Here is a 27,856-nt window from a genome sequence, read left to right on the forward strand (position 1 = left end):
CTTTAGTATCTCCCTCATACTTCCTGTGCCAGGAAAAATATTCTGTTGTGTTGGATGTCTGAAAAACCTCCGGGTCTGTTGTGTCGTTGTAAGCTCGTCATGGAGAAAATCCCTTTGGACATTCTCACCAGTATGGTGCACTGAAAAGCAGAGATTTATATAAGATATGGCAACCCTATTTCGATTACCGCGATACAGGCTTATCTGCCACTCTAAGAAGGGCTTTTATATTGCCATGACGATAATGTCTAATGAATCGCATATTAAGAATTATGAACGTATGAATGTGTATCAGTTCATGCTCTGGAAGAACGAGAGCTATCACTTTGTTATGCAGAGCTGTATTATTTATTTATTATTTATTGTTTATTTTTGTTTTTCTTCTGTTCGTTTAGAGACTTTAAGTTATTTTGTATATACATGCACATGAGTGTAATTTTGTTCCGTTATTTAAGTTGTTTTGTTATTGGTTTAATATAATAATAAAAATATATTTTACAATAAAAAATTTGGTTAAAAAATTAAAATGCTAATATTGATAGGTTAGAGTCCCAAATAACTCTCATTAGAGAGACGACTCGTGTTGGTTTACGTTGAAGGCCACCACACGGGTGATGGGGTAAGGTTGAGAAAGCATTCCCTTCATGGTAACCTCTGTGGGGAATTGAACCTTCGCTGGTGTCCTCCCTCTGCATCACAAACCAACCATCCAGCCAACTGAGTGGGAGACTGTGTAATGTTACACACAGAATCAGTCACAGACAAAGGGCAAGAGAAATTTTAATGACAAGGGAAAAGGTGGATTCGAGATAAAAATGTTCTTTGCTCAAAATTATGTTTTATAATGAGACAAGTGTTTGGAAGCTGTCTTTGGCTGAATACAATAAGGTGAGACAAGTGAAATAACCAGAATGACTAATTGTGATGGGATATCGATAACCATAAAATAAGTGCATGTTCTTGATTGGTCTGTGGAAAGCATGTTGACTGTTGCATGAATGTATAAATCAGATGAAATATATTGTAAGGAGAGTCCGTCCCCATGAGAAATGCCTTCTGAATACATGCTAGAAGAAACCCGGGGTATGAAGTGTCTGATAATCTCTGCTCGGTAACAGGACCCTGGGGGTTGAATGACTGGAAGTTCCTGTAACATGGAGCTGAGAAAACCATAATAACACCCCCAAACGTATTGAATGTTGGAGCATATTTAAGTACTGAATGGCCTCATGATGGATCTTAATTCCGTGTGATTTGAAAAACGTACATCTCTACTCCATCTTCTTCCGTGTTACACACTGGGGCACAGCCGTTTTCCTGAAACTGGGAATAAGTTGGAACAATACCTGGAACATTCCATAATTGACATTCTGCAGAATATTCTCTAACTATGTGGAGGGCATTAGAAAGGCAAGAGAGAAGGGAGAGGGAAGGTCCTGCATGCAGTAGTGTGAGTGGTGGAGCATGAGCCTTGTTCGGGGGTCGGTGCTATAACAGATATACAGTGAGTGTGAGGGAGCAGAGAAAATATGGTGACCCTTATCCTGAGCGAGTCGGGAAGCTTATTGATGCTTGTTCTGTTTTTCTGGCCATTTCTTCAGACCCCAGAAACTGCACTGAGCTGGGTGGTGAGCTCAGACCATGCTCGGTGGGTCTGGTAGTGTGGCCCCCTCTGGGAGAGAATGGTCCACTTTTGTACTGGCGCATCCACCAGGACCTCCGTGATGCTGTCGACAAACCGTAGTGTAATTTCCCCTTCATTGCCATGCTTAGGGAAAATGTGCAGGGCAGCTCCAAACTGAGAAAGCGCAACCGTGTGCCATTGATCTTTTAAAGATGGAACCAGTGTCAGGGATTACGGAATATCCAGGAGCATCCGGGCGACTGTGAGTACCTCCAGTCATGATGGATGGGAGAATCGTGGTGGCATTGTATGAGTGGGACACTATGGAGTAGGATGTGTAGTTAATGAGATGAGTTTGGTAAGATAGCACCATGAAACTAGCTCGGCCTCGTGCAGACAACCCCTCTGTCACACTCAATGAAAATGTCACTGAGACAGTTTTTTGTTCGGTTCAGCCCAGTGAGGCGAAGACTCTGCTGTCCTCACTCCCAGTTACAAAGCTGCAGAACAAATGCTCATCCAAAACTCTACATCGCCTGAACTCACAGCAATATCCCTTTCACTCATAATTCTTCGAAATACTGACCTGTGTTGCATGATACTATCGGAATGTCTTCATTTCAGCATTCTGAACCTGTGAACATATCCTTCCATGACATTTTATCTCAGTCTCCCTCCACCACCCTGTCTCCACCCCAAAATACACTCATTTGCAGTCATATTGCATGAGACTGCCAGTATAACTGGCTATTTGGCCCAGCTGGTACATGGCAACCAAAATGTCCATCCAGACTCATCCCATTCCCTTGCCCTTGTTCTGTATCCCTCTAATCCTTTCCTATCTGTGTATTTGTCCAAATGCCTTTTCAATGTTGTTATTGTACCCATCTCAATCACTTCCACTGACAGCTCAGTCCATATGCGTACCACACTCTATGTAAAAAAGTTGCCCCTCAGTTTCCTTTTTATATTTTTTATCCTTTCCAAAACATTAATGGATGTCCTCTAGTCCTCGATTCCACAACCTTGGGAAGGAATTTTGAAGTATTCACCACATGCATGCCTCCCATGATTTTATAAGAGCTACACTTCTATAAGAACCTTCACAGCTTCCTACGCTGTAAAGAAATAAGGTCTAATCTGTCCAACCTCTGCCTATAACTTAGAGCCTCTAGCCCAGGGAACATCTTTGGAAATTTGTTCTACGTACTTTCTTGTTCAATAATATCCTTTCGAGAGCAAGCTGAACAAAACTGAACACAATACTCCAATACAGCCTTACCAATATCCTGTACAACTGCAACATAATGTCCCAACGTCTATACTCCATGCGCTGATGAAGCCAATGTGCCAACGGCCTTCTTCACCGTCCTGTGTATCTGTGACTCAAATTTCAGACAACCGTGCACCTGATCTCCAACGTCCTTTTGTTGCAGTACACGCCTTAAGGCACTATCATTCGTCATTAATCTCCTACCTGGAAATAACTTTCCTAAATGCAAGGCACTTATCTATATTAAACTCCATTTGCTATTTCTCAGCCCACTTTTTTAGCTGATCAGGGTACTGCTGCAATTTCTGATAATGTTCATCCCTGTAAATGACGCCTCCTAATTTAGTGTCATCTGCAAATTTACAAACGTCGTGTTGTGCACTCTGGCCCAAAACATTGATATAGATAACAAACAGCAATGCGCCCAGGACCGACCACTAAGGCACTCCACTAGTCACAGGCCTCCAGTCCGACAAGCATACCTCCACCATCGGCATTTGCTTCATATCGTCAAAACAACTGTGTCGCAAATTTGCCAGTTTACAATGGAGTCCATGTAATCTAACCTTCCAGAGCGGCCTACCATGTGGAACCTTTTCAAAGGGCTTACTGATATCCATATAGACTATGTCCACCACCCTGCCCGCGTCAAACTTCCTGGTCACTTCCGCAAAAACTCTATCAAAATTTGTCAGGCCTGATCTGCCAGGCACACAGCTATGCTGGCTGCTCCAAGTCAAACTCTGTCTTTCCAAATGCATGCATATCTTATATCTCCGAACCTTCTCAAGTGGTTTCCAAACAGATGTAAAGCTTACTGGTCAATATTTCCCAGGTTTTCTTTGCAGCCTTTCTGAATAAGGGCACAACATTTGCTACTGCCCAGTCTTCCGGGACCTTGCCCCTGAACTATATTCTCTCGCCTCGTGCAGTGCTCTTCGATATATCTGCTCAGGATCAAGAGATTTATCTGACTTTGTGCATTCTAATATGTCCAACAGCACCTCTACTGTGATATGGACTGGACCAAGATATCACAACTAACCTCCCAAAGGTCACAGCTCTTCATGTCTTTCTTCATGGTAAACACAGAGGGGAAATTGAGGACCTCACCCATCTCTTGAGGTTTTACACATGCACGCCCATTTTGGATTTTAAAGCTTCGTATTCTCTGTCTAGTTGTCCTTTTTCTTTACTATACTGAATTTGGATGCACCCTAATCTGCTCAGCCAAGGCTATCTCATACCCCACATTAGCCCTGCTGATTTCCTTCTTCAGTAAACTCCTGTATCCCCTGTGTACCTACAGAGATTCCCTTGGTCCAGCTACCTGTACCTGAGCGACGCCTCCTTTGTTTCTGGTCAGAGCCTCAATATCTCTTGTCATCCAGGGTTCTCTCTTCCAGCCTCACTTTCCCTTCACCCTCACAGGAACATATCGACCTTGAACTCGAGCTACCTCACTTTTGAAGCCCTTCCACTTTCCCTGGATCCTTTTACCTGGAAACACACTACTCCAACCAAGCCCTGCACTCCCCTGCGTAATTCCAACAAAATTCACCTTGCCCCAATTTAGAACTTGAATCTGTGGACCAATTTTGTTCCTCCCATAACTATTTTTACATTAATACAACTCTGGTCACTTTTTCCAATATGCTCCCCCACTTTACCTCCGTCATCTATCCATCCCTTTTTCCCAACAGTAGATCGAGTTTCTCCCTTCTCGAGTAGGATACACTAAAAATTGCTTGTGGAAACTTTCCTGAACACACTTAACAAATTACGTTCCATTTAAGTTCTTAACCCTCTAGAAGTCCCCATCTATGTTAGGATAATTAAAATCACCTATTATGAGAACCCTATTGCTCCTGCAAGTCTCGCCAGTCTCCCTGCATATTTGTTCTTCTAATTCCCATTGATTATTTGAAGGCTTATAGTACAACCACTATAACATCACCGTCCCCCTCTTACTTGTTTGCATCATTTACAAAATCTCATTGGATATTGTCTCAGTTATTTCATCTTCAAATACTAGAGTGATACGCACCTTAATCAGAACTATTGGTATTTAAATTGTTTCCATTTACATCTCTTCCTCGCAGTGACTTTCACATTAGCAGCATCCCTTGTCAAGGCACAGTGGAGATATGGAGCTGTAAATGGATGGGAGCTGCCCATCCTGTCAGTTCCAACATTGGCTGCAAGTTTCCCCACACTGAGCTGCGATCTAACACAGTGTTACCGAACAATGCAACAGCCTGAGTTTATATATGAATGAACCAGTGTGGACTGCACAGCTCCCCATGCTGGACATTTAACCGAGGATTATAGATCAAGCATTGGTGTGGGCTGCATGTAGTTTCACTCTGGATATAGCTGGGTTGCATTCAGCAGACATTAGCTGGATCTACACAGTGCTCCATCCTGAATATGTAATGGATGGGCTGGTTAGGTGAGTTGGATTGCGAATGTGAGAGAACTAAACTTCTGGCAATGCCTTTAGTTTGTGTTTTCATTCTTGTGATTGGACTTTTCAAATCTTGACTCACCCGGGTTGACACATCCCTCTGGATGAGTCATGGTGACTGTTGTTACAGCATCTGGGTCTGCAACATGACCAACAAATGGAGCAGAGGCTGCAGAGAAGACAGTCTCCATAAAATGGAATGAGGAAATCACAATCAGATCAGCCGTGGTCTTAGTGAAAGTTGGGGCAAGATCATTGTGGACTACTGATGCAACTTATTCACATATTTCGGTTTGTTGCAAGCAAACTCCCCTTCTCTCCCAGTGTTTCATACTGGTGGGGAGTGAGTCCCCTCCTTCTTTTCCTGTGTAACAGGATCCTCGGGCCACAGTAGCCTCCAGATTTCCCTGTGCCACAGTTTTGAGCAGTTGAGTGACTCCCTCCTGTTCCTGTGCCCCAGTTTTGAGCAGTTAAGTGACTGCCTCCTGTTCCTGTGTCCCAGTCTCGAACAGTTGAGTCTCCTGTCCCTGTGTCCCAGTTTCAAGCAGTTGAATGATTCCCTCCTGATCCCAAGTTTGTGAAAATACATGACCTCCTCCTGCTCCTGAGCAACAGGCTCCAATAGCTCTGTGCTCACCTGCTGCTCCTGTGGAATGGAGGTGAGGGACTGAATGGCCTCTTCACATTCTTTACAACTTTTCTTGACTAAAGGCCATTCTCCTGTTTCAGTAAAGCACCATCAAATTGTGAATTATGTATTTTTGTATTGACTCTCAGTAATTGAGCAAACAAGCCGACTGGCTTGTATCTGTTGTTCTGTTGTAACAGGATTGTAACAGAATCTGTTCCGACTGGACTTACAACAGATATATACACACACATTCACACATACATACACATGCACACACACAGGAAAGGAATCAAAATATATTGTCGATCGTTGTTAACTTAAAGATAGAATCCTAAAATTAAAATGGTGACCCCGATAGGTTAGTGCAGAAGGGAAATGGGCCGAAGTGCACCAGATTGTTTTAGAGGTAGCGTACAGTGTTACGGGTAGCGCATAAACTAACGGCAGGGGGTCACCTTGGTGTACAGAATAATCAGGTTAAGGTACAGAGGCATTTCTAGTGGCCTGCAACGCACACGGATGTGATTAGTTTTTGACGTACATGTCAAACATTCTAAATGGTAGGTAAGTCACAGGCAGTAATAAAGCCAGAACCTTTGTTACCAATTCCTGCATTCGAAGAACATTTCACGTAGGTTATGATGAGTTGTGTAGCTCCCCTATCTAAAATAAAAGTGGAAACTAATATTTGCTAGCCATAATGGATGTGTCTACCGGATTTCCAGAGGCAATTCTATTATGGAGTGTTAAGGTAAAGAGGGAGGTGGAGGAGTTGGTAGCTTTCTTTACTCACTGTGGGCTCCGCAGAGAGATTCATTCAGACCAAGGTCTCATTTTACCAATCAGCTGTTTAAGGAAGTCATGGATAGCTTAGGCATACAACAGTTTAAATCAAGGGCGTCACATCCTGAATCCCAGGGAGCCTTGGAAAGTTAGCATCAGACGCTGAAGACCATATTAACAGTGTACTGTCAGGAATACCGGAATGATTGGAATGAAGCTGTCTCATTAAATTGTTTGCCATTGGACAAAAATTATTTGCCCCAAATAAATCTACTCAGTTTACTTCCTTTGAGTTAATATTTGAAGTGAGAGATCCTTTGGAATTAATTGAATATAAATTGACAGGACCGAAGTCAGAGATCTCACACTCGGATTATGTATGTGAGGTGAGGCAGAGATTAGATGGAGTAGGTGAGTTCGCTAAACAGCACCTGAAAGGCACAGCATAGAATGAAGCACGTGGCAGATAAAAACTCTGAAATTTTGACGATTTCCTGTGGGGAAAGACGTATTAGTATTGCCACCAGTGATAGGAATTCCCTTCAAAGCCAGGTTTAGTGACTCAGGAACAGAGGTATGGTCAGATGAACAAATTGTGTAGTTTATCTGTATGATATAGTGACCTTTAGCATGTGATTGAAAGCTCACATGTTACAGTTGGCAGAGCGTGTTGAACGATTACAAGAAGCAAACTTGGTAATAAACTTAAAGAAAACAGAATTCGCGAAGGCAGAGGGGACGTTCTTGGGACATTACATTGGACATGGAAGGTTGATCCCATGGAACACAAAGACGAAGGGCTTTGAGGAATTTCCACGACCGTCCTCGAAGAAAGAGGTGCTTCAATTTTTGGAAGTGATTGGATTCTATCGGACATTTGTTCCAAACTTCAGCAGCGTATTGGCACCACTGATGGACTTAGTAAAGAAGGAAACAGAATTGTGGTGGACAGAACAATGCCAGGAGGCATTTGAGAATTTTAAAGCAGGATTAATCACCGCACCAGTTTTAGCTATACCAAATATTCTGAAACCCTTTGAAAATTGTGTTTGCTTCTCGGGATTTCGGGGTTGGAGATTTATTGATACAGAAAGGTTATGATGGATTTGAGTGGCTAATTGGCTCCTTGTCGAAAAATGCAATATCCACCAGAAAGAAAAATACAACATTCTCTATTATTGAAAAAGAATGATCAAGTTTGCACTGACCTGACAATATTTTAATGTTTATGTTACAAATAAATTGTCGGAGATGGTTGTGGACAACGACAAACCTCTCGTTTTTTGGAATATTTAAGGATCAGAATATGAGGGTATTTCATTGGAGTCTTATCACACCAACTTTAAACTTACAAAATGTACATGCTGTGGGTCCTAAAATGTGATAGCAGATGTGTTATCGCGGAATTAAAGGAAAAAGTTTAGATAAAATTTGACTTATTCCAGTTTAAATAGGTGCACAAAATTAATATGAATGACATAATTGAGATTAGTACTTTTGTATTTCATAATAATGGGATTAAGAATTAGGGGAAAAGAAACGAAGCCATCTTTTCATTCTGATGGTTCTTCTTTTTTCTGAAGTAGGGAGGTCTTATGAGGCCGAAAGCATGTCAAATCACTTTAAGACAGAACGGGTTTTGTTGAATAGAAAGTACAGCACAGATGCCAGCTAAATATCAGATTGTTCCATATGTCACAATTTGCTGGGAAATGGAGACCTGAGTTTTGGTTGCTGTTTTGACAACAATTCAAATACAACCAAAGATTTTAAATAACGTTCAGGATACCAGAAGCCAACGGAACTTGAATATTATTGTTTGGACATCTGTAAAGCAATCAAATTATGAGAATTGTTGTATCATGGGGAGTATATAAACCCAGCATTTTGAACACTAGAGGGAGAGCCACTGCCATCCAACAGCAGAGTAACTGCTGTAGAGCAGGAGTGCTAAATGGCCATCTCAAACACTCTCTATCAATGACACATGTTCATGTAAACCTACTTGCAATTAAAAAAAATGACCCAGGGAGATCAGCAGCTGGAAGAGTGAACACAGTGGGGAAGATAGAGACTGTGTGGTCTTGAGATTGTAATGTTTAATATGTGGGCTTTTGGAACAGAATATTTTTCCAGAGTCGGAGTCAGATAGTAAGTAGCTATGAAAAGAGGGGCTTGTATTTGTGAATAGCTGTTGTTTAGTGTTCACTATTAAAGTTAAGAAACTAACTTGCTAATCTTTGTTTAAATAGTGGAAAGTAGGAGATCTGTGTCACTCATATTTTAACAGACTACGAGGTGAGGACAGCTTTTCTGGGTGTTTGGTTTTAATTAACAGAGGGGTTTCGACTCTACATTGTAAATGTCCATCCACGCTAACCCCAATTCCCTGCAGTTGGCCCATATCCTTCCAGTCCTTTCCTATCCACATATTTATCCAAATGCTTTTGAAATGTTGTTAATGTAAACCCCTCAACCACATCTGCTGGCAGCTCATCCACGTACCAGCCTCTGGCCCCTCAGGTTCCCTTTTATTCCTTCCCATTTAACCTCAAACTGATCCTCTCTCGTCCTCGATTCTCTAAACCTTGGAAAAAGACTGCGAGCATTAACCCTACCATTATGATCTTATTCAGCTCTATAAGGACTCCCTCAGTCTTCTACATGCTAAAGAAAAGGTCCAAGCTTGTCCAAACTCTCCCTATAACTCAGACCATTGGGTCCTGGCAACATCCTTGAAAATTTCTTTTGCACTCTTTCTAATTTAATAACATCCTCCCTGTAACAAGGTGACAAAACTGAATACAATACTCTCAGTGCAGCCTTACCAAAGTCCTGTGTAACTGCAACATAAATTCCCAACTTCTCTACTCAATGTCTTACCTGATGAAGGCTAGTGTGCGAAAAGCCTTCTTCACTGCCCTGCCTACCTGTGACTCCACTCTCAGAGAACCGTGCACCTGAACACCAAGGTCTCTCTGCCCACTACACACTTGAAGGTCCTCCCATTCACCATGAGACTCCTACCTTGATTTGAGTTCCCAAAATGTAAGACATCACGCATCTATATTAAATTCCATTTGCCATTTCTCTGCCCATTTCTCCACCTGATTAAGGTTCTGCTGCAATTTCTGATAAACTTCCTCACTGATCACGCTCCCACTTATTTTAGTGTCATCTGCAAACTTACTAATCATGCCTTGTACATTCTCAACTAATTCATAGATAACAGCTATGGACCCAGCCTCCAGTCTGACAAGCATCCTTCCAGTAAACCCTCTCTGCCTTCTACCATCAAAACAACTGTGTATCCAATTTGCCAGTTCCCCCAGCATTCCACGTGGTGTCCCCTTCCAGAGCAGCCTGCCGTGTGGGACCTTATCAAAGGCCTTACTGAAATCCATAGAGACTATGTCTACCGCTCTGTCCTCATCAAACTTCCTGGTCACTTCATCAAAGGACGCAAACAAATTTGGGAAGCATGGTCTCCCACTCACATGTCGATGCTGACTGCTACGAATCAAACCCTGTGTAAGTAATGGGTGCAGACAATGGTATGCTGTACTTCATTGTAAGATGATTCGAGTACATAAGTAAAGCCATCTTCCTGCTGTTGGAGAGCCTTGCTGAGAGAGCATTTGGGGCACTCTCGACAGATTTGATGTCCTTTGTAAGGAATGATCTTCTTACCACAGACACCAGTGATGGTAACATGAGGATAGAGTAAATAAGCTAAGTGTTGAACGTGTAGAGCTGTGAGAGACTAAGGAATGGGGACGCTGAAACACGAGGAGTGGCAGTGATCACTTATTTCCAAAAGACACATTGGTAGTGTGAGAAATTCCATACTTTACCCAGGATTGAGTGGTTTGATTTATTGTCACGTGTAACTCAGTACAGGGAAACACTTTGTTTATGAGCAGTGGGGGCAGGTCATAGTAAGCATGGCCAGACAGATCATAGGGTGGAAATAGACTTGGACCGAGTAAGGCATACAGGTTACACGAAAGAGGACGTGCACTAGACAAGATCAACACGAGCAAGATCACCATTATTTGAACTTAGAGAATCCATTCTTCAATCTAACATGGCTTTCCGAATAGTTTATATGCCTTTACTAACTCTCCCCACGTTATTGTGCAGTCGGGGTGTGAACCCTGTACTGAACGCCAGGTTGTTCACAATCCCCAACAGCAGCCACAATACCTTCCATCTGAAAATGGTAGCCATTCCCACCAGTTTCCGCCTTACATAGAGAACACCAGGCTGGCTTCTCGGAGATGGAAGGTGCCTTCTTGAGACTTCACACAAGACATATGGCTTCCCTCCTCAGCATGTTAAAGTCCTACATGTGTATCATGAGCAACGGAGCCAGGAGGAACAACGTGGAACAGTCTGTCTGTGCAGCCTCTGCTCCAATTGTTCATCATGTTCGAGCATCAATCTGGAGACACTTAAGACTGCCGATGCTGGAGATCGGAGAAGAGCGTTGATTGCTGGAAAAACGCAGCAGGTCAGGCAGCATCCGAGAAGCAGGAGAATCGACGTTTCGGAATAAGACATTCATCAGGAATCAGCATCAATTACCACATTCTGCCCCCGTGTAAGTGCATTGAGGTGGGAATGGCCTCCTGCTGTTCCTGTATAAGTGACTCAAGGGGCTGATTGGCATCTTCCTCGTCCGATTGGACAAGGCCAAGGGCCTGACTGGGTTACCCCTGGTCCCTGTTTGACAGGTCGATGTACTGACAAGTCTGATGATGCTGTAGCTTTAAGAGGTTATTTTGTCCTGGTTTCTTTTAAGAGAGAGATTGAACAATCATTACCAAGCTGGTTAGTTAAGACCACTTGAGTAACAGCGAGGGAGGCCTTAGGTGAATTTTAATGCAGCCTGAATGGGCGTGGCCAGCTCTCACAGATTAGGATCTCTGGGTTTTGGTTTCTCAGTAACATCAGAAACTATTGGGGTCTCCACAGAGGTGGAAGCTTTGGGGAATGTCTCCTGACTGCTACTCTCTCTGAATTTTCTCTTGATGCTGTCACATTGCATCTGGAACAGACACTTTACATTCCCTTTAAAATAAGAAAACATTAGAGTCTACGCTACTGCCTTCAAATATTTTCGAGGGGCTCTGGTGGTCAATCACACTAGACTCCTTCTCTTCCTGAGTAATAGGCCGGAGGTACTGAGTGGGCTGTCCCTGTTCTACTCCAATAATATCAATATGCTGAAAGGCTTCCTGATATTCCTGTGAAACTAGCGTGAGGTGCTGAATGAACTCTTGTTTTACTGTGGCAATGTGCAGTGTCAGGCAGTGCTGTTACATGAATGTTACCGACACTTTAACAGCACAAGCCTGAGTGTGTCTGGGACCTGCTACACACGGACACAGACCAACTCAGGAGCTGAGGGGGGACAAAATGTTCTGAACATTGTGGAATCTTCTGTGACCATCCCCATTCTGATCTTATGGTGTGGAGGGTGGGGGTGGGGAGACATTGATGAAGCAGTTGAAGATGTTTGTGGAGACGAAGCTACCCTGAGGATCTCGCACAGAGCTGACCCAGGACTGAGATGATGACCATCTTCCTTTGTGCCATGTTTGACTCCAAACACTGGAGAGTTTACTCTGATTCCCATTAAGTCAAGTTTTGTTAAGCTCCTTTACGTCAACAGAAGTTAACCACTGCCTTGATATCAGGGCCAGTCATTTTTACCTGAACCCTTGTCTCAATCTCTTTTATTCACATCAATAAACCATGATATAGGAGCAGCAAGTGTTTTCTTCAAACAGGTGGGATTGAATGTCAGGATTTCTCTTCTCAAGAGTGTTGGGGAGCTAGATGACTGAAAGTATTTGAAGAGGAGGTAGATGGATATTGACCTGTCAGAGAGTTGAGGGCTATGAAGAATTGGGTATGAAAAAGGATTTGAGACCAAGAGCAGATCAGTCATGATCTTCGTGAAGGGCAAGGCTGGCTTGGGGAGTGAACGACCTGCCCCTGTTTCTGATGTTCTCACATTCTGTTATTGGAGTGTTTAGTGGGTGTTATTTTCATGAATGCTCTGTTGTTGCATATTGCAGTCAGGGAGACCAGAGGATTGTGTGAGCCATCTCTGGCTGAGGTATGGCGGCTGTATTCTCAGTGAACTTTAGTCTAAACATGACCAACAAATGAAGCACAAGTTGCAGAGAGGGGAAGCTCTGTAAAGAGAGATGAGGGGCCTCTTTCATACCTGTGCCTGGATTTTCCAATTACACTTCCCAAATCACCTCAAAGCGTGTGGGACAGTTTTGAAGGGCTGAATTGTCTGTGTTTCTGTGCACCAGTTTATAGCAGTAAGTAGCATCTAAGTGCTCCTGTCTAGCAGGTTTGATGGGCTGAATGGAACACAGAAACATGGGACTGAGGAGCAGGAGTGGGTCATTAGATACTTTGAACCTTCTCCACCAGGCACTAAGATTTGGCTGATCAGGTTGGGGTCTCAGCCCCACTTCCCTGTCTGTATCCCATTATGCATGACTCACACTTCTGTCAAATATTTAACTAATGCAGCTTTCAATCAATGTGAGCATGGAGGCACAATAAACTTCCACTGAAGAGGATTCCGACTTGAAAGGGCCTTTCAGAATTATTCGTCATCCTTCTTATCGAATCAGAGAGTCATGCAGAATGGAAACAGACCCGTTAGTCCAACCTGTTCACTCCGATCAGATGTCAAATCTGATCCAGTCCCATTTGCCAGCATTTGACCAATATCCCACTTCTTTCAGATACTTTTTAAATGTGCGATTGTAACCACTTTCACCACTTCTTCTAACAGCACTTTCTGTACACACACCACTCTCTGTGTGAAACATTTATCTTCAGGTCCCTTCGAAATCATTCGCCCTTTCTCCTCCAACCTATGCCCTCTTGTTCTGGATTCCCCTACACTGGGGAGAAGAACGTGGCTGTTTAGAATATCCATGCCACTGCTGGTTTTGTGAACCTCTATAATGTCACCCCTCAGCCTCTGACACTCCAGGAGAAAGCACCTCAACCTAATCAAACTCTCCACGAAGCTCAAACTTCCAGTCCTGGAACATCGGTGTCGAAATCATTTCTGCAGACAACCGAATTGTACGCAGTATTCTTAAAGTGGCCTCACCAACATCCTGTACAGATACAACATGCCACCACAACCCCTATACTCAATGCTCCGACTGATTAAGGCAAATGTGCCAAATGTGTTCTGTCCCACATTGTCCACCTGCGACTCCACTTTCAAGGAACAATGTACCTGCAGTCCTATGTCCCTTTGTTCCACAACACTCTCCAGGACCTTAACATCAGTGTATAATTTCTGCCATGATTTGTCTTCCCAAACTGCAAAACCTCTTATTTATCTAAATTAAACTTCATCTGTCACTCCTTGCCCCTTTGTCCCATCTAATTGCGGTCTTGTTGTACTCTGAGATAATCTACTACACCACCTTTCTGATGTCATCTGTAAACTTACTAACTTTGGCCCCAATATTCACATCTAAAACCCTGACATAAATGATGAAATGCAGTGAACTAAGTACTGATTCTTACAGCACACTGCTGCTCACAAGCCTCTAGTCTGAAAAATACCCCTCTTCCTTCAAGCCGATTGTGACTAGCTTCCTCTGTATCCCATGTGACCGAACCTTACTAATCTGTCTACCAATCAGAATGAAATACTCGCTATGAAGAGAGGCTGAGTAGGTTAGGTTTACTTTCACTAGAAAAAAGGACATTGAGGGGGGACCTGATTTAGGTTTGCAAAATCATGAAGGGTATAGACAGGGTGGACAGAATTGAAAAATGTGGTGCTGGAAAAACACAGCAGGCCAGGCAGCATCCAGGAGAATCAACGTTTCGGGCATAAGCCTTTCTTCAGGAATCAGTGTGGATCGAGACAAGCTTTTTCCCAGGTTGAAGGATTCAATAAGGAGAGGTCGTGCTTTCAAAGTGAGAAGTGGAATGTTTAAGGAGGATACACGTGGTAAGTACTTCACAAAGAGGGTGGTGGGCATTTGGAAGACGTTGCTAGCAGAGGCGGTAGAGGCAGGCATGGTGACATTTAAGATGCGTCTGGACAGATGCATGAGTAGATGGGGAGCAGAGGGATACAGATACTTAGGAATTGGGTGACAGGCTTCCCAAATGTATGTAAATGCTATCCCTCAGAATCCCCTCCAACAACTTTCCCACCGCTGACATCAGGCTCACCGGTCTATAGTTCACGGGTTTTGGGGTCACTGTTTCCTTTTCTAGTCCCACTCCTCCACTGCTCCCAACAAATGTTAAATGTCACCAGGTTTGTGATATGGCGGATCATATCGGTCTCAGACTGGGTCAGGGTCAGTTTTAGGAACAGGTCAGGCTAGTTTCTTTAATCTGCTCAAATAACACATTTATGATCCAGAGCAATGTTACTCAAACTGTGATGGAAAGAATAATGGTAAACGGTTTGGGTATTGCAAGTATATAATCAATATTTCCCTTTCTAAACACACACACACACACACACACACACTTTTAACTTGAAAGAACTCTGTTCAGATAGTATTGCAACTCATGACTAAAGGGAAAATTGTGAGATTGTCCAAAACGCTTTTCTAATACTGAAGATATTGCACTCACACAGTTGCTAGCAATGGGATTCCATCCTGGCACAGTTGGATTTGGCTTAATTCCCTTTGCTTTAGGCAGAGAGGAGATTCCAGTGAATTCTGGTAAGTGATCACCCAAAGGGCAGCACGGTGGTTAGCACTGCTGCCTCACAGCACCAGGGACTTGGGGTCGATTCCAGCCTTGGGTGACTGTATGTGTGGAGTTTGCACATTCTTCCCTTGTCTGTGTGAGCTTCTAATGGGTGGTCCAGTTTCCTACCACAAACTGTGTAGGTTCGGTGGATTGGTCATGCTAAATTGTCTGTCGTGTTCAGGGATTTCTAGGTTAGATGAATTAGTCAGGGGTAAGTATAGGGAAATGGGTTGGGAAGGTTGGTATGGACTTGTTGGGTCGAAGGGCCTTTGTCAACACTGCAGGGATTCCATAAAAATAATAATGGTAACGATGACAGTAGAGGTTTGTTTTTTAGCTTGCGCACATTGCTGTGATGAGGAATACTGAAGGAGAGAGAGTGCAATAGGCCATTCCTTCTCGGGTATATTACATTTTCTCTCTCTCTGAGTTGAATCACACAGTAATGTCATCCTCTCCCAAACTGAACCATGTGATGTCTCCTTGTACATTGTCCAAACTATGTTTCCATCACATTCCCTGCTCCATGTAGGTGCATTATTGCTGCTGTCATACACAGAGCCATACCTTAGCAGAAAATGGTCTCGTTTGATTTGAAATATGTTTACATGGCCCTGCGTCATTAAAAAATAAAATGTTTAATTTATTCAGAATACCTGTGTTAAAGTGAATGCATTTTTTAAAGAAATACAGAAATTGCTGGAAAAGCTCGCCAGGTCTGTCAGCATCCAGATGCCTTTTACATGCTGTAGTTTTACCAGCCTCCACCACTTCCTCTGGCAGCTCATTCCATACACACACCACCCTCTGTGTGAAATGGGGCCCTTTAGGCCTCATCAAAACTTTTCCCCTCTTACTTTCAACCAATCCTCTATTGTTCTTGACACCCCTAACCTGGGGAAAAAAACCCTGACTACTCACCCTATCCATGACCATTCTGATTTTACAAACCTTTACTGCTGCGAAATGTGCCTCCAATCAACACGAATGGCTTTACATTCAGTCATCCTGGGCCTAAATTCTGAAATTCAATACTGACACCTCTTCCATCTCCATCAGGTCACAATTCTAAATCCATTTTAATCAGTTTGTTCAGGTGTATCCTGAGACACTTCTGTGGGCTTTACACCTAGACCTTTGTGCCCGGAGGTAGGGACGCTAGCATCACTCAGCAATACCCATAAAGCTGTAACAGTATTTTCCTGTGTTTTTGCTCATCAGCCTGTTCTGACATGACGTGACATACCTCTGCAATAGGCAGGACTTGAATCCAGGCCTTCTAGTCCAGAGGTAGGAACACTACCACACAACTTCAGGAATTGGATTAAATTCAGAGCATTGACTGAGAGGCAGGGACACTACCCACTACACTACCATACCCAGATTTTGGGACATATTTTAGTGCCCGCTTTCAGCTCGGTGTGGATTTATTATAATCAGAGCTGAAAAATGTGTTGTTGGTAAAGCACAGCAGGTCAGGCATCATCCAAGGAGCAGGAGAATCGACGTTTCGGGCATAAGCCCTTCTTCAGGAATGAGGCTGGTGTGCCAAGCAGGCTAAGATAAAAGGTAGGGAGCAGGGACTTGGGGAGGGACGTTGGGAATGTGATAGGTGGAAGGAGGTTAAGGTAAGGGTGATAGGGCGGGGGTGGAGAGGTCGGGAAGAAGATTTCAGGTCAAGAAGGTGGTGCTGAATCTGTGGGTTCGGATTGAGATAAGGTGGGTGGAGGGGAAATGAGAAAGCTGGAGTAATCCGCTTTCATCCCTTGTGGTTGCAGGGTTCCTAGGCAGAAGATGAGGTGCTCTTCCTACAGGCGTCTTGTTGCCATGGTCTGGCGATGGAGGAGTCCAAGGACCTGCATGCCCTTCATGGAGTGGGAGGGGGAGTTGAAGTGTTCAGCCGCGGGGCGGTTGGTTTGGTTAGTGCGGGTGTCCCAGAGGTGTTCTCTGAAACGTTCCGCAAGTAGGCGGCCTGTCTCCCCAATGTCGAAAAGGCCACATCGGGTGCAGCGGATGCAGTAAATGATGTGTGTGGTGGTGCAGGTGAATTTGTGGCAGATATGGAAGGATCTCTTGGGGCCTTGGAGGGAAGTGAGGGGGGAGGTGTGTGCGCAAATTTTGCATTTCTTGTGGTTGCAGGGGAAGGTGCCGGGAGTGGAGGTTGGGTTGGTGGGGGGTGTGGACCTGACGAGGGAGTGGCGGAGGGAGTGGTCTTTCCGGAACGCTGATAGGGGTGGGGAAAGGAAATATATCCTTGGTGGTGGGGTCTGTTGGAGGTGGCGGAAATGACGAAGGATGATCCGATGTATCCGGTGGTTGGTGGGGTGGTAAGTGATGACCAATGGGGTTCTGTTCTGGTGGTGATTGGAGGGGCAGAGTTCAAGGGCGGAGGCGCGGGAAGTGGAGGAGATGTGGTGGAGAGCATCGTCAACCATGGCTGAGGGGAAGTTGCGGTCTTTGAATTAAGAGCCATCTGGGTTGTTCAGTATTGGAATTGGCCCTCCTGGGAGCAGTTGCAGCCCAGGCAAAGGAATTGGGAATATGGGATGGAGTTTTTACAGGGGCCAGGGTGAGATGAGGAGTAGTCTAGGCAGCTGTGGGAGTCGGTCGGTTTATAGAAAATGTCCGTGTTGAGTCGGTCGCCCGAGATAGAAATGGAGAGGTCTCGGAAGGGGAGGGAGGATTCTGAGACGGTCCAGGTGAATTTGAGGTGGAAAGTGTGAGTAAAGTTGATGAACTGTTCAACCGCCTCGTGGGAGCACGAGGTAGCGCCGATACAGTCATCGATGTAGCGGAGGAAAAGGTGGGGGGTGGTGCCAGTGCAGCTGCGATAGGCCAATGACCAGCCTAATATCCTTACCTTGACCTCCTTCCAGCTATCACATTCCCAATTCCCCTCCCCCAAGTCCCTCCTCCCTACCTTTTATCTTAGCTTGCTTGGCACACCAGCCTCATTCCTGAAGACGGGCTTATGCTCGAAACGTCGATTCTCCTGCTCCGTGGATGCTGCCTGACCTGCTGCGCCTTTCCAGCAACACATTTTTCAGCTCTGATCTCCAGCATCTGCCATCCTCACTTTCTCCTATTTATTATAATCAGGTTGTCATTACTGAGTTACAAGAAAACACTTTGTATTGTTAAACAAATGCAAAATATTTGTCTTAACTAGTATTTTGAGTGCACGTGCTATGCCATCGAAATTAACTATGAACAGCTTTAATTGCTATGATCTGTCGTCTGCAATATTAGGGAAAGAAATCCTGCAGACACACTCTGCCCAATGAAGGGTCTCAAATGGACATTTATTACTGAACACCAGAGACGAAGAAGAGCTTATTTTCTGACCCCAAAGCACTGAGCGGTATAACCCACCTCGAACGTGCGACTGCCCACTTCCTAAAGCCAGGAAATGATACCAGGCCAGTGATAACTCTCCAGTCCCTCCTCCCCACTGACTGTGTCTGCAATCCATCCCTCCTCCCCGAAACCACACAATGCTACCCAAGCTCAGGATCTTTGTGAAACTCAAGGCCGGAGGGTGCAGGCATCCTGGAGAGGGATGGGCACTTTAAAATTGAAGGGGGATCGTGAGGTGGCAGTAATATCACACACTGGGCTGAGGGGTGGCAGGTGGAGTTTAGTTTGGATTAATGCGAGCAATTGGATTTGGTAAATCGAACAACAGCAAGACCTATACAATTAAAAGTAGAGCCTTTGGCAGTGCTGTAGTACAGAAACCTAGGCCGTCAGGTTTAATTCTTTAAAATTTGCACCTCATATAGATCTTGTAGTTAAGAAGGTGTTTAACAAACATGTCTTCATTGGTCAGACCTTTGAGTATCGGAATTGGGATGTCATGTTGTGGTTGTACAGAACATTGGTGAGACCCCTTCTGGAATACTGTATCCAGTCTGGTCACCCTGCCCGCCCATTCCATAGGCACACCACCCTCTGGGTGGAAAAGCTGCCCCTTCGGTCACTTTTAAATGTTTCCCCTCTCACCTTAACCCTATGTCCTCTAGTTTTGGACCCCCCGTACCCTTAGAAAACACCTTGACTATTCACTTTGATATTATTGACCTTGATAGTATTAAGCTGGAGAGGGTTCAGAAGAGATTAACCTAGATGTTGCTGGGAAAGGAGGGAGTGAGCTATAAGGAGAGGCTGGATAGGCTGGGACTTTTTTCACTGGAGAGTATGAGATTAAGGGTAACTTCACAGAAGTTTACAAAATCGTGACGGGGTACAGATGGGCGGCACGGTGGCACAGTGGTTAGCACTGCTGCCTCACAGCGCCAGAAACCCGTGTTCAATTCCAGCCTCGGGCGATTGACTGTGTGGAGTTTGCACATTCTCCCCGTGTCTGCGTGGGTTTCCTCCGGGTGCTCCGGTTTCCTCCCACAGTCCAAAGATGTGCAGGTCAGGTGAATTGACCATGCTAAATTGCCTCTAGTGTTAGGTAAGGGGTAGATGTAGGGGTATGGGTGGGTTGCGCTTCGGCGGGGCGGTGTGGACTTGTTGGGCCGAAGGGCCTGTTTCCACACTGTAAGTAATCTAATAAGCAGAAGGGCTGATCTCTTTTACCTAGAGTTGGGGATTCAAAACTGAGGGATATTTTAAGATGCGAGGAAAAATGATTCACAAATGTCATGAGAGGTAATTATTTTATACAGAGTCTGGCTTGTGTGTGGAATGAACTTCGAGAGGAAGTGGTGAAAGCAGGGACAGTTACAATGTTTAAAGGACATTTACATCAGTCCATGGATAATACATCAGTTTGGATGGTGCGGTGAGCATCTGCCCTCTCCCTCCCCCTCTCTGAATGAATCCCTGTTGGTTTTCATCCTCTGCCAATGCCTGTGCAGTGGCGTGGGGAGGCCAGCAGAGGGTAGCATTGCATCACTTTAAGCACCACGGAGACTGACAGACTTGCGCCACACAGAGACACACAGATACACACACGGGAATTGCTAGGACACTGCATGAAGCTCATCTGGTGATTTAAACTAAATATAAGTTCGCCTCGTAAACTGTTAAAATATGAGTGACAGACCTACCAAATTCTACTATTTAAATAATAACATCAATTTATTATTTCATGCTGAAAGTGAACATTTTACATGAACTATTCACAACTCTGGGACTCTCTTTCTCTTAATTACTTATTACCCGACTCCAGCTCTATAGCAATATATTGTTTCTGGGTCTGCCATCCTCTCATATCGCAGGTGCTTGTAAGCTCTCAGTTCAGAACAGCATTCACCCTCTCTTAAAGGTACAGTACACACTTATAACTTCATCACATTCTACTCTGATGAATATAGATAAGTGGAACCTATCCGATTTCACTTGCTCTGTGGTTTGTCAATATTTCATCTACTCTGTCTCGTATGTGTCAGGAGTTTTGTTGCTCCATTGACAGCATGTCATTATTCGACTCTGTCCGTGGGAATATATCAGTAGTTCACTTGCTCACACTCGTGAGTGTGGCAGGATTTCAGTTCTTTCATGGGGATTGTGACACTATAACAGTCTCAATGTTTGTAGGTGGCACCGAACCTGGAAGAACTCTGAAGTCTATGGAGGTCATTGTGGAACTCTAACACGACAGTGACATGTTGGAGTAGTGTTCAGGTGTAAGGCAGATGGGGATCAGTGCAGAGGTGTGTGAGGTGATGGACTGTGGTAGGAAAGACATTGAAAGGCAGTTTAATACAGGTCATACCGTTATAAAGGGAGTGCACGAGCAGAGTGCCCTGCCTGTATATGATCATAGATTGTTGAAGATGTCAAGACATGTGGGGAGAGCAGTAACTATCACAGATCAGTTTCAGTTTCAGTTTCTGAGCTGTTTATAGGGGGAGGTGTAGAAGGGAGTCTCGGTGCTCCCTTCCTGGGAGGTGGTGGTGACGATGTGTTTTGCACACACCCTCCTGCCCACCGAGACCGTGGGGATTCCATTTGTACCAGCTCGACACAAAAGGGAGATGGCATCAAGGCCACGGCTTCCAAGTTGTGCTGGGGGGGGGGGGCAACGGAGCTGCCAGTGGGTTTAAAGTGAGAATTGACCTTCACTGAACATTGCTCCTTACTCGGTCGGTGGGACGTGGATGTTTCAGAATCTCCACACGAGGTGTCCCGGTCCTCTCCGGCTCGTACCAGGGTCCTCCCCACATGGCGCGGGGAGGGGGTGAGGGAACGGATATCGGGCACTCCACCACCCAGCTTGGCCCTTTCTGTCCTATTCCAGGCTGTTTCTCCTGCAATAGGAGAAGGGGAGGGAGGAAGGGTCGGGGTGTGTGGTCCTGCTGTTAGTGCTGGAAGAAGTGGGGAACAGGGTCATGGTGAGGGGTCTGAGGGGAGTCAGTCCACAGTGTCGTATCCATGCAATGTTATTAGTGTAGGGGGGCTAAAGCGGAGGGAGGGGGAGAGAGACAGAGAGACAGAGATAGACAGAGACAGACAAAGACAGAGACATAGACAGAGAGAGAGAGAAGGTGCAGCATGCGGCAGTGAGAGTGGTGGACCATGAGTCTTGTTCGGGGGTTGCTGCTGTAACAGATATACAGTGAGTGTGAGGGAGCGGAGAGAATACGGTGACCCTTATCTTGACAGAGTAGGGAAGGTTATTGATGCTTGTCCTGTATTGCTGGGCATTTCTTCTGACCGCAGATACTGCACTGAGGTGGGTGGTGAGATCAGACCATGCTCGGTGGGTCTGGTGGTGTGGCCCCCTCTGGGAAGAGAATGGGCCCCCTCTGTACTAGCCCATCCACCAGGACCTCCGTGCCCCTGTCGACAAACCGTGGTGTAATTGTCCCTTATCTGCCATGCTCGGGGTAAACTGTGCAGGGCAGCTCCGAACTGAGAAAGCTCAACCGTATGCCCCTTGGCCTTTTAAAGATGGCCCCTGTGCCAGGGATCACGGAATATCCAGGGGCACCCGGTCGATAGTGAGTACCTCCAGTCATGATGGGTGGAAGAATCGGGCTGGTATTGAATGAGAGGGACACCATGGGATGGGGTGGGTAGTTAATGAGGTGAGTTCGATATGATAGCACCAGGAAACTAGCTCGGCCTAGTGCGGATGGTCCCTCTGTCACAGTCAATGAAAATGGCACTGAAGCAATTTATTGTTAGATTTAGCCCAATGAGTCAAAGACTCTGCTGACCCTACAGCCAGATACAAAGCTGAAGAACAAATACTCATCCAAAACTCTGCATCATCTGTACACCAACAATATCATGTTCACCTCCCATTACTGGAAACACTGGCTTATGTTACCGGATGCTGTTAAAATGTTTTCATTTCAGTATTCTGAAACCTGGGAACACATCCTTCCAGAACATTGTCTCTCAGTCTCCCCCTCACTGTCTATTTCCCAAACCCCTCTTATTTGTTATTGTTTAAACTGACTCCCTCGCCATCTCTCTCTGACAATGATGTTCACACCCACAGCACCCCCTCTTCATGGCCCAATGGGGATATGAAGCTGTAAATGGGTGTGAGCTGCACATCCTGTCACTTCCAGCATGGGCTGCAAGTTTCCCCACACTGGGCAGGGATCTCACACAGTGTTACAGATCAATGCACTGGGGTGGTGTACACAGTCCTACATGCTGGGAGGGTAACTGCTCCAGGGTTACAGATCAATGCACTGGGGTGGTGCACACCGTCCTACATGCTGGGAGGGTAACTGCTCCTGGTTTACAGATCAATGCACTGGGGTAGTGTACACAGTCCTACATGCGGTGAGGGTAAATGCACCTCTTCTACAGATTAATTCACGGTGATTACTGCACTGTTCCCTGTGCTGGTCAGACTAACTGGTTGAGGTTGAGAGATAGTGTCCGTGAAGCTCCACATACTGGAAGGATATTTCTTTCAGGTTCACACATTAGTGCACTGCGGAATTCTGCACAGCTTCCGGTGCTGGACAGATATCTAGTCCAGGTTTACAGATAAATGCACTGCTGTGGTCTGCACAGCTCCCCGTGCTGGACAGATATCTAGTCTGGGTTTATAGATCAATGCACTGCTGTGTTCTGCTCAGCTCTCCGTCCTAAACAGATATCTAGTCTGGGTTTATAGATCAATGCACTGCTGTGGTCTGCACAGCTCCCCGTCCTGGACAGGTATCTCGTCCGGGTTTACAGATCAATGCACTGCTGTGGTCTACACAGCTCCCCTTCCTGGACAGATATCTAGTCCGGGTATATAGATCAATGCACTGCTGTGGTCTACACAGCTCCCCATCCGGTACAGATATCTTGTCTGGGTTTATAGATCAATGCACTGCTGTGGTCTACACAGCTCCCCTTCCTGGACAGATATCTTGTCCGGGGTTATCGATCAATGCGCTGCTGTGGTCTAGACAGCTCCCCGTATTCCTGTGTATCAGCTTTGAAGTGTTGAATGTTCCCTTCCATTTCCTGTGTAACAGGTATGAGAGATTAAAAGTTCTGCTCCAATCGCTGAGTAACAGCCTCCAATGGCTGAATGGCCTCATTCCGTTCCTGTTTAAAACTCTTGATGGGCTGAATAGCCTGCTTCAGTACCGGTGTAGTTGTGAATGGTGCTGAATATTTTGAAAATAGGCCACTTCTGACTTTATGATGGAGGGAAGTCCATTGATGCTGCAGCTGTTACTAGCCCACAGTGCCTCATGGATGGCCAGTTTCCATGTGCTCAGCCCTTTAGAAGTATGTCCTACCTCACAGGAGGGAGTGCCACATAACACAGTGAGCAGTACGCCTAATATGATTTATCTCTCCATCCCGGAGGCTCGCAGTCTCATTCGTGATGAAGGTCTGCTGCCCGAAACGGTGATTTTCCTGCTCCTTGGATGCTGCCTGACCTGCTGTGCTTTTCAAGCAACACACTAATCTTGAGTGTGTCAAGTATGAGGCTGAGACTTTCCCTCCACCAGGACTGTGTGCTGGCTGCTCCTACAGATACTGTCAGGGACAGATCACTCTGGGACATGGAGTTTGGGGAGAATGTGACCCCCAGTCTGGCCGTTGTGTATTGAATCCTGTCACTGCTCAGGCAGCGGTGGGCCTGTGGGGGCACTCTTAGTGATGGACATTGAAGTCCCACACCCAGAGGATGGTCTGAGTCCTTATCACCCTCAGTGCTTCCTCTGATTTGTTTCCAAGAGGAGGGGTGGGGGACAGGAGACAACCATCCTCAGGCGGCTTCCTTGACCATGATCTGTTACCATGAGACTTCCTGGGTTCTGGAATCAATGTTGGGGATTTGCAGGGTAACTCATTCCCTGACTGTATCCCAGGGTGTCCCCACCACTGGTGGGTCTGTCCTGCCGGTGGGACAGGGTATACCCAGGGATGGTGATGGGGCTTCATGAAACATTATGGGTGAGCACGGTGGCACAGTGGCACAGTGTTTAGCACTGTTGCCTCACAGCGCCAGAAACCCGTGTTCAATTCCAGCCTCGGGCGATTGACTGTGTGGAGTTTGCACATTCTCCCCGTGTCTGCGTGGGTTTCGTCTAGGTGCTCCGGTTTCCTCCCACAATCCAAAGATATGCAGGTTAGGTGAATTGGCGATGGGAAATTGTTCGTAGTGTGAATTGAAGGGGTAAATGTAGGGGAATGGGTCTGGGTGGGTTGTGCTTCGGCGGGTCGGTGTGTACTTGTTGGGCTGAAGGGCCTGTTTCCACACTGTAAGTAATCTAATCTAATCTAAATTAGCCATCAGGCCTGATCCTGTGAGTATGACGGTGTCGGACTGTTTCCTGACTGGGAGTGTGGTGCTGGAAAAGCACAGCAGGTCAGGCGGCATCCGGCGAACAGGGGAATGAACGTTTCAGGCATAATCCCTTCATCAGGAATGAGGCTTGTGGGCCGGGGAGCTGAGAGATAAATGGGAGGGGGCTGTGGCTGGTGCAGGAGGTGGGGCTGGGGTAAGGGAGCTGGGAATGTGATCGAGAGATGGAGGTAGGGGAGAGGTGATAGGTCAGAGGGGATGGAGAAGGTCATGGACAGATCAAGGAGTTCCCCGGAATGTTCTGTCCCTGACATTCCATAACTGCCATTCTCCAGAACGTTCTGTCCCTGACATTCTATAACTGCCATTCTCCAGAACATTCTGTCCCTAACATTCTATAACTGCCATTCCCCGGAACGTTCTGTCCCTGACATTCTATAACTGACATTTCCCGGAACGATCTGTCCCTGACATTGTTTGTGAACGGCCGGACGTCAGTGAATTGAACCAACGATAAGATCCCGAGGGAAGAGTTCCTGTTCCAGGGAGAAGGACACACTGTTCCAAAGGCCCCTCAGGCAGTTAAAGTGGTGAATACGTTTTCCCTGCGTTTACATTTCTTCACGACACAGGATCGAACACAATTTAGACCAAAATACAGAAATTCCCAAACTCCGTTTGTCTTCAGGAAACTGGGAGGGAATCCTTCAGGACAGCAACGTTTCCACCCTCCGTATTAGGAACTGGGAAGGAGTGACCTGTGTCTGCTCTCGAGTGATCGAGTGTGTGGGAATGTTCTACAAACCATCTGTCCTTATGGATGTGTCTCTTTTTTGGGGGGAGAAGGGTTTCTTGTGGATTATGTCACATTTTTGTCAGTAATTCCGACCTTCCCATTTGTTATTCCAGCTCCAATTATTTTAATAAATCCCTGAATACAGGGACCCATTTGAAAATCTCACTGGGTCCCCGATCAAACGGGTCCCTTTGCCTCCAGACTGATGGATAATGGGTTTGTTTTCCTTCCTCACAGTTAACGTAGTGACCATCTACGTCCTGCATTGTAAAGATTGTGGATTGTCTCCATGTGTCAGACGTTACCTGGGGGCCATGGCAGCGGCGGATCTCCTGGTCATTATCCTCGACCTGATCCTGAGACACATTCCCATTGTTTATAAGGAACAGTTTTATTTCCTGAAGGACTCCGTCCCCGTGTGTAATATCCACGGGGTACTGCTTTATGCAGCCACTGACTGCTCTGTCTGGTTCACCGTCACTTTCACCTTTGATCGGTTTGTGGCCATTTGTTGCCAGAAGCTGAAAAGTAAATATTGCAGTGAGAAAACGGCGGCTGTGGTTCTGGGAGCAGTGACTGTGCTGAGCTGTTTAAAGAACATTTCCTGGTATTTTATGCTCACGGATCGGTATCGGCTGTGGAACGACCCCTGGTTTTGTGATGTAACAGACACTGTTCAATCCTCCAGTGTCTGGGTCACAATCGAGTTCCTCCACAACATTCTAACTCCGTGTGTCCCGTTTCTCCTGATTCTGCTGCTCAATGTTCTCACCGTCAGACACATTTTAGTGACCAGCAGAGCCCGCAGGAGACTCCGCGCTCACACCAATGGGGACGCTCATTTTGACACTGAAATGAGAAACCGAAAAAAATCCATCATTTTACTGTTTGTGATCTCGGCCAATTTCATCCTGTTATGGTCAATGTTAATGCTGTATTCTATATGGAACCGGATGTGGTCTTTTGGGTATCAGTCTGTGTATCTCAATTGGTTTGTGCAGGAATTGGGCTTCATGCTGCAGCTTCTCAGTTGCTGCACAAACACCGTGATTTATGCCGTGACCCAGACTAAGTTCAGGCAGCAGCTGAAGAATGTGCTGAAATATCCCTTCACCCAAATCCATCCATCCAACAAATTCCCTCATTAATCAATCCATCCGGAATTTTCTCATTTCAGTTCAGTGTTTCAGCGATGGGGCAGCCTGTCGCTATGGTTACAGACTGAGGGTAGCGCTGGTTTGTCCATCCTTATCCCACAGGGCGTTTACAGGGAAACATTTCAATGTTTATCACAACTCAGGGGCCAGTGAGAAAAGGCACCAGCCCACTGACTGTATCCATCACTTCCATTTGTAACCAATAAAAATGTTGATTAAAGCGTGCCGAGCAGCAGACTGACCGATGTTGTTGTGTGTCTTTGTGTTGGAGAAGCTGAGCTGGAGAGAGACAGACTCAGCCCCAAGTCCTGGTCCTCAGGCAAGGGGAGGGCACCGCGCCCTGAGATCAGGAGCTGGGTTTAACTCCCTCTTTTTCCACGACTGCAGCCTGGTCTCCCCATTTTATCTTCCCCCCACTTTCTACTCAATTCTCTCCCTCTTTCTCACCACCCCTCCTCTTCATACTCCCTCGTTCCGCCTCTCTCACACAACCCCCAACCGCGGTTTCTCCACATGCCTCCACTCTTCCCTTTCCCCTCACCCTCACTCACTCTGTCCTGCCGTCTCTGCCTCCCTCCAGAAGTTCCATCTATACCCCATTTTTCCCTCCTCCTACG

The sequence above is a fragment of the Chiloscyllium punctatum genome, chromosome 33 (genome assembly GCF_047496795.1).
Source record: "Chiloscyllium punctatum isolate Juve2018m chromosome 33, sChiPun1.3, whole genome shotgun sequence".
Taxonomy (NCBI): Eukaryota; Metazoa; Chordata; class Chondrichthyes; order Orectolobiformes; family Hemiscylliidae; genus Chiloscyllium; species Chiloscyllium punctatum.